Below are 12,343 nucleotides of genomic sequence, written 5' to 3'. Positions count from 1 at the left end.
AAAACACAAAACACCCACAACAACATGGGTAAAAAGTGGGCGTGGTTTTGGGTGCGGGGCTTCAAGTTGAGTTAATAAAAGGTTTAAAGGTTAACGCTTTACTGACAGAATATATCCTCCATTAACCCTTTACTGACAGAATATATCCTCTATTTACCATTTACTGACAGACTATCATCCAATAACCTTTTCCTGATAGACTATATCCTACATTAATGAAGGATATATTACTTGTATGTCAGTAAAGGGTTACTGGAGTATATAATCTGTCAGTAAACATATAATAGACATCTGCTTTATTGATAACCTCTCACTACGTCAAGCACATCTTTCCTCAGGGGAATACCCCGGGTTTTCACAGAGACGCCATGGTAGCACAAACCCCACAATACTCAATCAAAATGAAATAAAACATGACAACAGTTTCTTTGGATAAAAATGGCCACGGTGTTTATTAAGGGTAACCTAAGATAAAATAATTCGAAGAGAATAACCATAAATAATCGAATAAATAATAAAATATAAATATTTTGACCAATAAAAACCAAGTCCGCCCAGCATTAGCTGGGTGACAAACCCCTCTAACAAACAACGTGACGTGAAGGAATTTAAGAACAATAGGGCGGGAGGGTGGGCGACGGTCCAATCTTCAAAAACTGGCTGCTTGACCACGATGAACTGCTCCTTTTATGTCCAATTTTCCCGCCTTTAGGATTTTATCAATGACCAATCAGCTGGCCTTCCACAAAACTGCCTGGAGATAGAATCTGCCAGAACCTGCTCATGCAATTGCACAGCTGACCTAGGTCCAATCAGCTGGGACCAACTCCAAACTGCCCAGAGACAGAAACATCTGGAAACCGGCTCGTGCCACCAGCACAGCTTACCCGGGGGACACCACGATGGTAAGTACCATTCTAATATAAAATAACAAATGGAGAAAAGAGGGAAAGGGGGAGAGAAAAACATACCAAGCAAAAAAACATATTTTATTAACAACTTATGGGGGGCCGTGCGACCATGTGTCCCCCAGGCAATAGCCTGGGGGGCCCCTGACATGGTAGCACAAACCCCACAATACTCAATCAAAATGAAATAAAACATGACAACAGTTTCTTTGGATAAAAATGGCCACGGTGTTTATTAAGGGTAACCTAAGATAAAATAATTCGAAGAGAATAACCATAAATAATCGAATAAATAATAAAATATAAATATTTTGACCAATAAAAACCAAGTCCGCCCAGCATTAGCTGGGTGACAAACCCCACAAGCCATGACATTACCAAGACATGGCCCCCCCAAAACACCGCAGCCATTCTTCAATTAAATTCTGCAGGCCCAAATTGAAAATGTCGATACCCACATCAGAAAGATGTATACAATCATTTCTGAACAGCCCGTCTGTGAGGTCTTCAAGGTCACTGTGTCTATAAGAAAGACCACCGAGGACCGACATGTATTTAGACATGGCTCTATTAATCCTTTTACGGATTCGATTCAAAAACTTATAATTTCCAGAGGACCATAGCAGTCTTGGAATAATCTCTGAAAAGGAAATAGTAGCGTCAGGGAAAAGACATTTTATCAAGGCTATATCCCTTCTCATTTCCCAAAGTAAGACCAAAGTCTTTTCTTTACCTAGGTCATTGCCTCCAGCATGGATGACAATTAAATTCGGATCCGGCCAATAAGAACTCAGTGATTTAACTAAAGAAAACACGTTCTTCCATTGCAAACCCCTTACCCCATGCCAAAAAACCGAAAAAAACTAGCGGATCCATAGACAAATTTTTTGTATAGGACCTTCTCGCGGCTCTCTTCTGTGCCCAAAATATAAAAGAGTGGCCAAGGATCCAAACAACCAAACGCTTACCTGTGGATATATAATTACACTACTAACAAGTCTGGTCGAACATAAAGTTTAAATCTGTTAGACTCCCACCTTCCAATTCTTTTTATAATCCCTTCATCAATTCCTAACTGTGCAGCTTCCGTAGCTGCACCTATTCTAAACGAATGGGAGGATATTTTTAAATGCTCCAACTTCAGGGACTTCAAACATTTCTTTAAAACAGAGTTAAACTGAAATCTGGACAGCTGATCCCCATTCTGATGAATCAGGAAAGCAACCCCAAGACTCGGCCTGATTGACAACCAATGTTTAACATTAGAAACTGGGCAAAGAACAGAACCCGAAAACTGATTAATTCTAACCAAACGACCTTTTCCTAATTGATCTGTCTTAGATTTTTTTTAACAATAACAAAACATGGTCAATTTTGCAACTAACATCCTGAAATGAAAGGCCCGGGACTGAAACTTTACTCTCTGCCACCAGTTCGCTTATTCTCAAGGCTGCAAAGAACATTAACACAAATGCTGTTCTAAACAAACACACTTCAAAATTACTAAAACAAACTAAATGTAACACATTGAATAATTTTAACAACAAATCTAATGAAATAGGCCTTCGTCTTTCCACAACCGGAGCTGACCTATGGTAACCTTTCAAAAGCTGCTTAACTGGGAAGAGCGAAGAAATAGCCGGACAACTGTTTAATTTAAGAAAGAAAGAGATGCCTGCCAGAGACTTAGAAATGGAGGCAAATGACAGCCTCCTACTAATCAGGCTACATACAAATTTTAAAACTAGACCTACCTCATTATGAAAGAAATTACAGTTCTCATTAACACAGAAATTAACCCACTCCTTCCAAGCAGCTGAATAATCAGCCCATGTTCTTGGAGCCAAGGATCTCTGAATATTAACATAGATTAGTCCCAAATCAGATTCCATAAATGAGGAGGACACGGAATTCCACAAAGCTCCGCTTCTGGTGCCATCGTTCTGAACCTCCGCCACTGACAACGAGATAATGAATCTGCTATATCATTCTTTTTTCCTTCTATATAGCTAGCTTTCAACCAGATGTTCAACTTCAGACAACATAAAGTTAAATGTCTTAATATCTTAACTACTAATTCACATTTTGAAGATAATGTGTTAATTGCAAAGACCACACCTTTGTTATCCGTAAACAACAAAATTCTCCTATTCTTAAAATAATGACCCCATACAACTATGGCTACCAAAACCGGAAATAATTCCAATAAGACAATATTTGAAGTAACTTTGCTTACACGCCAAGCACTGGGCCATAACTCAGCCGACCATTGACCATTAAAGAATGCCCCGTAGCCCATACTACCGGCTGCATCCGTAAATAAAGACAAAGAGTCAGAATCCTCAAAATTAAACTGCCAGCAACTGCGTCCATTAAATTTAGATAAAAATTCTAGCCATACAGCTAAATCTTCTTTTAGCTGAACCGTTAACCTAATATGGGACCTAGGTGACTTAAGACCCCTTGTTGAAAAATACAGTCGCTTTGAAAAAACTCTTCCCATAGGAATAACTCTAGAGGCAAAGCTCAACAACCCTAACAGTGACTGCATATCACGTAATGAACATTTCTTCCTAGCTAACATACTGACTAAAGAAACCCTTAACTTTAACAATTTTTCCTCTGGTAAACTAAATTCCATTCTCTCAGAATCTATTCTAATACCTAAAAATTCTAATGACCTACATGGAAACACAGTCTTCTCTTCAGCTAACGGAACACCAAAAAAATTTCATAAACTCGACAAATTTTAACAATAAGGAATAACATAACTCAGAACTAGCATCACCTATAAACAAAAAGTCATCAAGATAGTGCAGAACACCTCCATCCGGAATTTGCTTCTGCACTACCCAATGTAAAAAGGATGAAAATGCCTCAAAATAGAAACAAGATAAAGAAAAACCCATTGGTAAACATTTGTCATAAAAATAATCACCTTCAAATTGAAAACCTAGAGAGTTGAAACCTGCAGGGTTAACTGGTAGTAAACGGAAAGCTGATTTGATATCAGCTTTTGCTAAAAAAGCATTTTGACCAAACTGTCTCAATAAAGAGACAGCCTGATCAAATGAAGCATAGTGTACTGTCGCTTTAGACTTGTCAGCATCATCATTTAATGAAGCCTTAAACGGGTAAGAAAGGTGATGTATTAAACGGAATGAATTCAATTCCTTCTTAGGGACAATTCCTAAAGGTGAAAGTCTAAAGTTTGTAAACGGCGGATGTATAAAAGGACCAGCGATCCTGCCAGTTTCAAGCTCTTTCAGGATTTTCTGATGCACAATATCCTTATGCTGCTGGATGGATTTCAAATTATCCACCCAGCAACAACCAGATCCTTTGAAAGAAGGGATATCAAAACCAAACTTAAAACCGTTAAAAATTAAATTAGCTTTCTCCCTGTCTGGGAACATTTCTAGCCAAGGCGCCATTCTTATTAATTTCACTGGCGTCCATGCTTTTGGATAACTGTTCTTTGGAACTAGGGGGTTGAGACTGGTTTGCTCTTTTAAAACAGCGACACATTGGGTGCGAACCCCCACAAAAGGAACATTCATGTTTATACCGACAATTGTTTAACCATTTACACTGAGCTTCATTATAAGCAAAGCAAACTCCTTTCCTCAACGTATTCTGAGAACTAGGCTGCTGCTTGGGCACTGACCTTTGTGGAAGCATTAAACTAAGCCACAAACCAACATCCTTAGTGCCCCATTTTAATGAAGGGTACACTGCCATCTTCTGGCGAAACATTTCATCATAATTGTACCATGCTAAACCACCAAACTGGCGGTAAGCCTCAAGAATAATGTCTACATGCTGAAATAAATTACTAGAATTAATGAAAGACTTTTCCCCTAAAACTGAAGCATAGATACAGAACGCCTGTAGCCAGTTAAAGAAAGACTTAGGAGGAGAACGTTTTTTATCCTCATCTTTATCAGACTTACCATCCTGCTTGACAAGAGTCTCCTTCGCAGATGGTAATAAAGAAAATAAATCTATAAACTCGTTCCTCCAAATACGCTCCTTAATTGTTGGCTGTAAATGAAAACCTAATGGCGAAATATCGCAAGACATCACTTCCTTACAACAAGTTTCCGAAACACCAATTCCTTTCTCTAAAACAGGAATATTACTAAAACCAGCATTCTGTAAATGCTGACTACTATGCTTCCATACATCAGCGGGGGAACTAGCAGGAACAGCCGACTTACTGACCAAATCAGCTAATAATTTTAAAATATCAAACATTACATTAGAATTGAGGGGAGGGGGGATGGGGTGGGACAGATAAGGGGTAGCTGGCATCTCACCACTCTGTTCCACCTGTCCTGGGTCGTGCACCACTTCTGCTACCTCCTGCTGCGTGCCTGTAGATCCTGGGGAAACTTGCTGACAGGAAAGTTGACTCCTGGGACCTCTTCTTCTCCTTGATACTGGCGGGGGTGGGGAATAAGCCACCCTAGTCTTCCGGCTCCTCTTCCTCGGTTGCAGCTCTGAAGAAAAGTCCTGCGCCGCCTCTAAAACCAGTGAGGCCGGCGCTTCCGCTGTGTCCTCCACACCATCCTTGGAGCAGGAGGGGGTACCCGACCAACCTGTTGTCTCCCGTTCTCTGACTAAACTTCTGGCCAGCGGGTTAGCCAATTGCGCCGGCACTTGCTGCGCACCTCCGGCACTGTGCGCCACCTTCTTTGATGACACGGTCGGCCGCCTCCTCTCAAGCTCCGGCACCTGGAGCGAACGTCCGGAACTGCGCTCCACCCTCAGTGATGACTCTGCTGCAGACTTCATCCTCTTGGCTGCAGCTGATGACGGCACCTCGAGCGACGACCCAGCAGGAGACACTGCTTCCTCTATGTCGTTTTCCAGCCCAGTAAGTTCGCTTCTTCCCTCGACTTCCCTCGACGGCGCTGCTGCTAGGCATTGCCTCAGCCAGTTTTCTCCTCCTTCCGACTCCGCTCTTCTGATCAGCTCCATCAGCAGGACATCCATGGCGACGGTCCAATCTTCAAAAACTGGCTGCTTGACCACGATGAACTGCTCCTTTTATGTCCAATTTTCCCGCCTTTAGGATTTTATCAATGACCAATCAGCTGGCCTTCCACAAAACTGCCTGGAGATAGAATCTGCCAGAACCTGCTCATGCAATTGCACAGCTGACCTAGGTCCAATCAGCTGGGACCAACTCCAAACTGCCCAGAGACAGAAACATCTGGAAACCGGCTCGTGCCACCAGCACAGCTTACCCGGGGGACACCACGATGGTAAGTACCATTCTAATATAAAATAACAAATGGAGAAAAGAGGGAAAGGGGGAGAGAAAAACATACCAAGCAAAAAAACATATTTTATTAACAACTTATGGGGGGCCGTGCGACCATGTGTCCCCCAGGCAATAGCCTGGGGGGCCCCTGACATTCTTCCCTCCACTCCCTCATATTGGGCCAGGCCAACCATCTGCCAAACTTAGTCAGGCCACAAAGTCATCCAATAGTTGTGCTCGTTGGGGTAAAATGAACACTCTGATTGGTCTACATTAACAGCATGAGCCGCACATTGTTAACACTTGGTTTGCTGACCTTGAGATGATCCTGATCTGCTGATCTCTGCTTGCAAAATACAGATGTACCGCTTCCCGGTGTAAATATCGGCGGGTGCCTTGTTGTTCCGTCTGGGTGGTGATCCTAGCTGGATGTTATATATATATATACATACATATATATATCTTGTTATACAAGATAAATTCCTGTGTATTATGGAGTCATCTAGAGGAGTAGGCTCCTGGATAATGGACAAAGTCTCTCAGCAGAGATACATACATGGAAGGTAAATCCTGTCACTCACGTGTTACCTCTCTGCTTTCACTTCAGTGTGTGGAGTATGGAGACATACGGCCCCTGTGTTCTGCTGTACAGACTTCTTCAGGTGCCATAGATACAGAGCAATGCTTCTACTGGAGAATGCCTCTGTACATGGGGCATCCGATGGAGCATGACTCGATATGACAGATAAACTCTCTGTATGCTGGAATATGACATTGGAGGCCTACAAAGTAAAGCCCCATGAAGTAGAATGAGAGTCCTATTAAAGGTAGCAGGCAAGGAATGTGATAAAATAACAAAATGAGTAATACTCTCCTCTTACTCCCCCCCCCCGCCCCTCCAGTGCCGCCGCTCTGGTTCTCTCCACCGGTCTTTGCTAACGTTTACAGGAAGTGATAATGTGTCATCCTAACCATGTGACCACTGCAGCTAATCACTGGACTCGGCGATGATGCTGGCAAGAATGGCACGTCACCTCTGAGGTCAGTGATTGGCTGCAGCCGTTATGTGCATGGACCAGCATGTCATCACTGTAAACAGACCCATGGAGAGCAGCCCCGGGGGATTTACTATATTAGTATTACTTATTTTTTTTACTTCATCACATACCCTGCCTGCAGCCCGTCTTTGAAATATCATGGAGAACGCCTTGATGGCTCCATACAAAATGGACATTATACATGTTTTCTAGGGACACTTTGGTAAATCAGGACAGATTGAGATGCGGCTTATCAGAGTGTGTGGCTTGTTAAGGTTTGGTTTGTTTGGACGTAGCATGTTAGAATACAACATTGTTTTCCAAAAACGTTTGCCTTACGCAGATGTGCCATGCAGCACACACACAGGTCACCAATGGACGCACATGCACAAACACACACAAAGGCACCCATGCATAAACCCACATACTCATGCTGTGCTTGTAGTGCGAGTGTGTGACTGAACGTGTAACTGTAACACACGCACACTCCACACATACACACACACACACATACACACACACACACACACACACACACACACACACACACACACACACACACACACACACACACACCACTACACACCACACTACATACTGTTCAATCTCCACACATTACACTATGTACACAAATCTTACAAACTTTACAGACACTTCATACACTCTACACATACACACTACATACAGACTACACACACACACACACACACACACACCACTATACATACACCACTACACACACCACACTACATACTGTACAAACTCCACACACATTACACAAAACATACAGCCCACATATACAATACATACAAACTGTACACACACTCCATCTACACTACACACACACACACACACACACACACACACACACACACGAAGCACATGGCACATACACATACCACATTACACTCACTGAGTAAGCACCACACACACGTTGCATACACAGTACGCATCACACTATACACATAATACAATCTACAAACACCACATGCACACTATACACATACTACAGAAACTGCACTGTTTACAATTCTTCTCACTGCTGAGAGGCACAGACTTAGTTACGGATTAGGCTGGGAAGATGACTGACTTGTTCTGAAATGACCGGAAGACACTGGGTCAAGGGCCTCCCTCCTTGATACAAGGACCTTCTGATTTAGACCTAGTAGACCTCAAGATGGTCGCTGCTACTACATACGTCATGCCTAGTGCCCCTTGAGATAGTGACTGCTGAATGCACTGTAAATAGGCTCTGTAACATGAACCGACTCTGATCTTTTTAGTTTTGCCCTACTGTTGACCACTGCCGATACAGCTCTCTGTCTTGGGTCATGTCTCATATCATGTACATTTCACCGTTCAGCCCAGCTATCCTTACAGTGGGGCTACACACACCACCCCTGCTCACTCTTCAAGACCAGTCACCACCCCAGACCTAACGATGGATACTGACTAGTACAGTCCTGATTAGTCTAACTCAGATTCCTCAGTTCCAGCTCTAAATGGAACCATTCCCAGGCGTGATGACGCATATACGCTCACGCATCCACCATCATTCTGTTCCAAAATGGCATATGTAGCCTTAAAATGCCTTCCCGGCCGTAAATCACAGTGCCTTAAATTTAGAGTGTGAAGAAGCCAAGTACTTTGCCTTACCGTTTATAAGAAGTCAATAACGCAACAAGATTAACTCCATCTGTAAGGAAACCCACCACATTGATGCAGAACCTGTGTGCTCATGGTCATGTGACCAAGATGTCATTGCAGGTCCTTCACCGCTTCTAGCCAATGAGACTGCACTGGTAAGGCAGGGCTGGCAGCATCTTTACGGACTTGCTCACCTCGCTTCACGTGCGCCCCTGGAGGTACTCATCTGGCCCCAGGAATTCAGTGCCCTAAGCTAGTCCAGTGTTTGATACCCTTAATAAGGTGGAACCAGAATACAAGGGAGTGGTTTGAAGATACAGCTGCTAGGGGCAATGACAACTGCAAGTCAACGTAAAAACATACTGGTGAGAGGTGATCAATGAATGGGGCGCTGGTGTTTGCTAACGCAGGTAGACTAGCCGAGGTCGGTAATGGAGTTCAGGCAGAACGGTGATAAAAAGCGATATAACACCTATAACTGGCATTGAGAAGCTCCCTTAAATAATGCACATTTGCTCTTCACTAGTCGGACAGCCGTCCACACCGAGCCCGGTGGAGAAGGACACCTGGCGTGAGTCCGGACAGCTACGTTTATTACAAATATGCTAATTTACTGTACTGAAACATTGAGACTCCAAATAGGAACGAGAGACACCAGATTTCTTGCTGTGTATGTATCGTTTACTGATCAACAATGCATTGAAGGATCACAAACAAGGTATGAGGCGAGTGATAAAGGGCTGGTACATAAGATACATTCTTATACGTGAAACGTCGGCTCTATGCGAATAGTTTGAACGCAATAGTGGGATTCTGGAAATTTTCTATCAATAAATTATAGTCAACTGACATGACCAAAGTCATATGCATATCCTGCTCCCTCTGTACCCCGATCAGCCCCTTGTGGCAAAATTGCCACCCGCGATTGGTAGCTATGGCAGCCGGAGGCCTATTGAAGACCTCCAGGCCTGCCATCGGTGCACTATTAAGCCTTGCCAGAGACAAGGCTTAATAGTAAAGAACAGATAAAAGCAATACAAGTATTGCAGTATATTACATGAGCTATCCATTGATTGCAAGTTCAGTTCCCTAGGACTAAAAAATAAAGTAAGAAATTGTTTAATACAATTCTTAAAAATATGACAAAAATAACTAAATGTAAAAAAAATCTGTTTATTTTTTAGAAAAAATTATGAAAGCAATAAATCAGTGAAGATAATTGGTATTGCCACGATCGTAAAAGTCTAAGGCCTGATTTACACGAGCGTGTGCGTTTTGCGCGCGCAAAAAACGCTGCGTTTTGCGCGCGCAAAAGGCATTTGACAGCTCCGTGTGTCATCCGTGTATGATGCGCGGCTGCGTGATTTTCGCGCAGCCGCCATCATAGAGATGAGGCTAGTCGACGCCCGTCACTGTCCAAGGTGCTGAAAGAGCTAACTGATCGGCAGTAACTCTTTCAGCACCCTCGACAGTGAATGCCGAACACAATATACAGCAACCTGTGAATAAAAAAAGACGTTCAAACTTACCAGGAACTGCCTGCTTCCTCCAGTCCGGTCTCCCGGCCGTTGCCTTGGTGACGCGTCCCTCTCTTGTCATCCGGCCCCACCTCCCAGGATGACGCGGCAGTCCATGAGACCGCTGCAGCCTGTGATTGGCTGCAGCCTGTGCTTGGCCTGTGATTGGCTGCAGCTGTCACTTGGCCTGAATTGTCATCCCGGGAGGTCGGACTGGAGGAAGGAGCCGGGACTTATCGGTAAGTCCGAACTTCTGTTTTTTTTTACACGTATATGTATATGGCGATCGAAAGTCACTGTCCATGGTGCTGAAACAGTTTAAGTCTTTCAGCACCGTGGGCAGTGACTGTCTCCTGACGTCGCGTACCCGAACATTTTTTGCCGGGTTCGGTCAAAACGAGTTCGGCCGAACCCGGTGAAGTTCGGTGCGCTCATCTCTAATTTGACACTCCGTTTGGATGTTTGTAAACAGAAAAGCACGTGGTGCTTTTCTGTTTACATTCATCCTTTTGACAGCTCTTGCGTGATTTTCGCGCATGCAACGCAGTAGCGTCCGTGTGGCATGCGTTGTTTTCACGCACCCATTGACTTCAATGGGTGCGTGTTGCGTGAAAAACGCACGATTATAGAACATGTCGTGAGTTTTACGCAACGCACTCACGCTGCGCAAAATTCATGCATCGTCTAAACTGCCCCATAGAGTAATATAGGTGCGTACGACACGCGTGAAAAGCACGCGCGTCGCACGCGCGTATATTACGCTCGTGTAAATGAGGCCTAAAACATTTATATACCACGTTTTTTAACTCTTTAGGTGAACGCCCTAGGAATTTTTTTTTTACAACGCAAGCATTGCTGTTTTTGGTTACCTCTCCTCCCCATACAAATGGAATAAAAAGTGATCAAAAAGTTGTATGAACCCCAAAATGGTATTAATAAAAATTTCAGATCATCCCACAAAAACAGGACCTCAGACCTCTCCATTGACAGAAAAATAAAAATGTTATGGCTTTCAGAATATGACAACACAAAACTATTTTTTTCTTAAATTATTTTTTCTTAGTAAAAGTAGTACCTCATAAAAGAAACTGATAAATTTGGTATCGCCATAATCGTATTGACCCACAGAATGAAGTTAATGTCGTTTTTACCACACAGTGAAAACCATAAAAACAAACCCCAAAACTATGGAGTAATCGCTGTTTTTTTCCTATTCCTCCCCACAATTTATTTTCCAGTATACCAGTACATTATGTGGTGCATTGAATGGTGCCGTTGTATTTTTTCGCATAAAAAATATCTCATCCCGCAAAAAACAAGCCCTCATACGGCTATGTCGACAAAAAAATAAAAAACCGTATGGCTATTGGAACACAACAATAAAAATAAATAAAAAAATATTTGCCCCAAGGAGTTACTTCCGGGTTTTCATACAGAAGGTTATAAAACATATAGCATTAATGTAACATATTTACGTTTCTTTAATAATGAGCTTGTCTGATTTCCTTAGCAAAAAACGCACCTAACGTGCAGATTTTTCTGCAGAAACACTGCGGAAAATTCACAGCATTTTCGTCTCATGTGATTCCAGCCTTAGGCATTGTTCACACAGTGCATATTTGATGCAGATTTAACCCAAAACCAGAATTCGATCCAGGATATGAAACACGTTAAGACCCTTATTTATATATTTCTTCTGTTTAGTTCCACTCCTCGTTATGACTAAAAAAAAGAAATTTGCAAAATCTGCAGCAAATTTGTATTTCAACAAATCTTATCCACACGCTGCAGAAAAAATACGTAGAAAATTTTTTTTTTATAAATTGATTGCAGTGCAGATTCTCAATCTGCAGCATGTCCATTTATCTTGCAAAAACATTGCGGAATTTCTGCAATGTGTGAACTTACCCTTAAAGAGGCTCTGTCACCACATTATAAGTGGCCTATATTGTACATGATGTGATC

The sequence above is a fragment of the Rhinoderma darwinii genome, chromosome 10, assembly GCF_050947455.1.
Source record: "Rhinoderma darwinii isolate aRhiDar2 chromosome 10, aRhiDar2.hap1, whole genome shotgun sequence".
Lineage (NCBI taxonomy): Eukaryota > Metazoa > Chordata > Amphibia > Anura > Rhinodermatidae > Rhinoderma > Rhinoderma darwinii.
Note: the sequence above shows the minus strand (reverse complement) of the source record.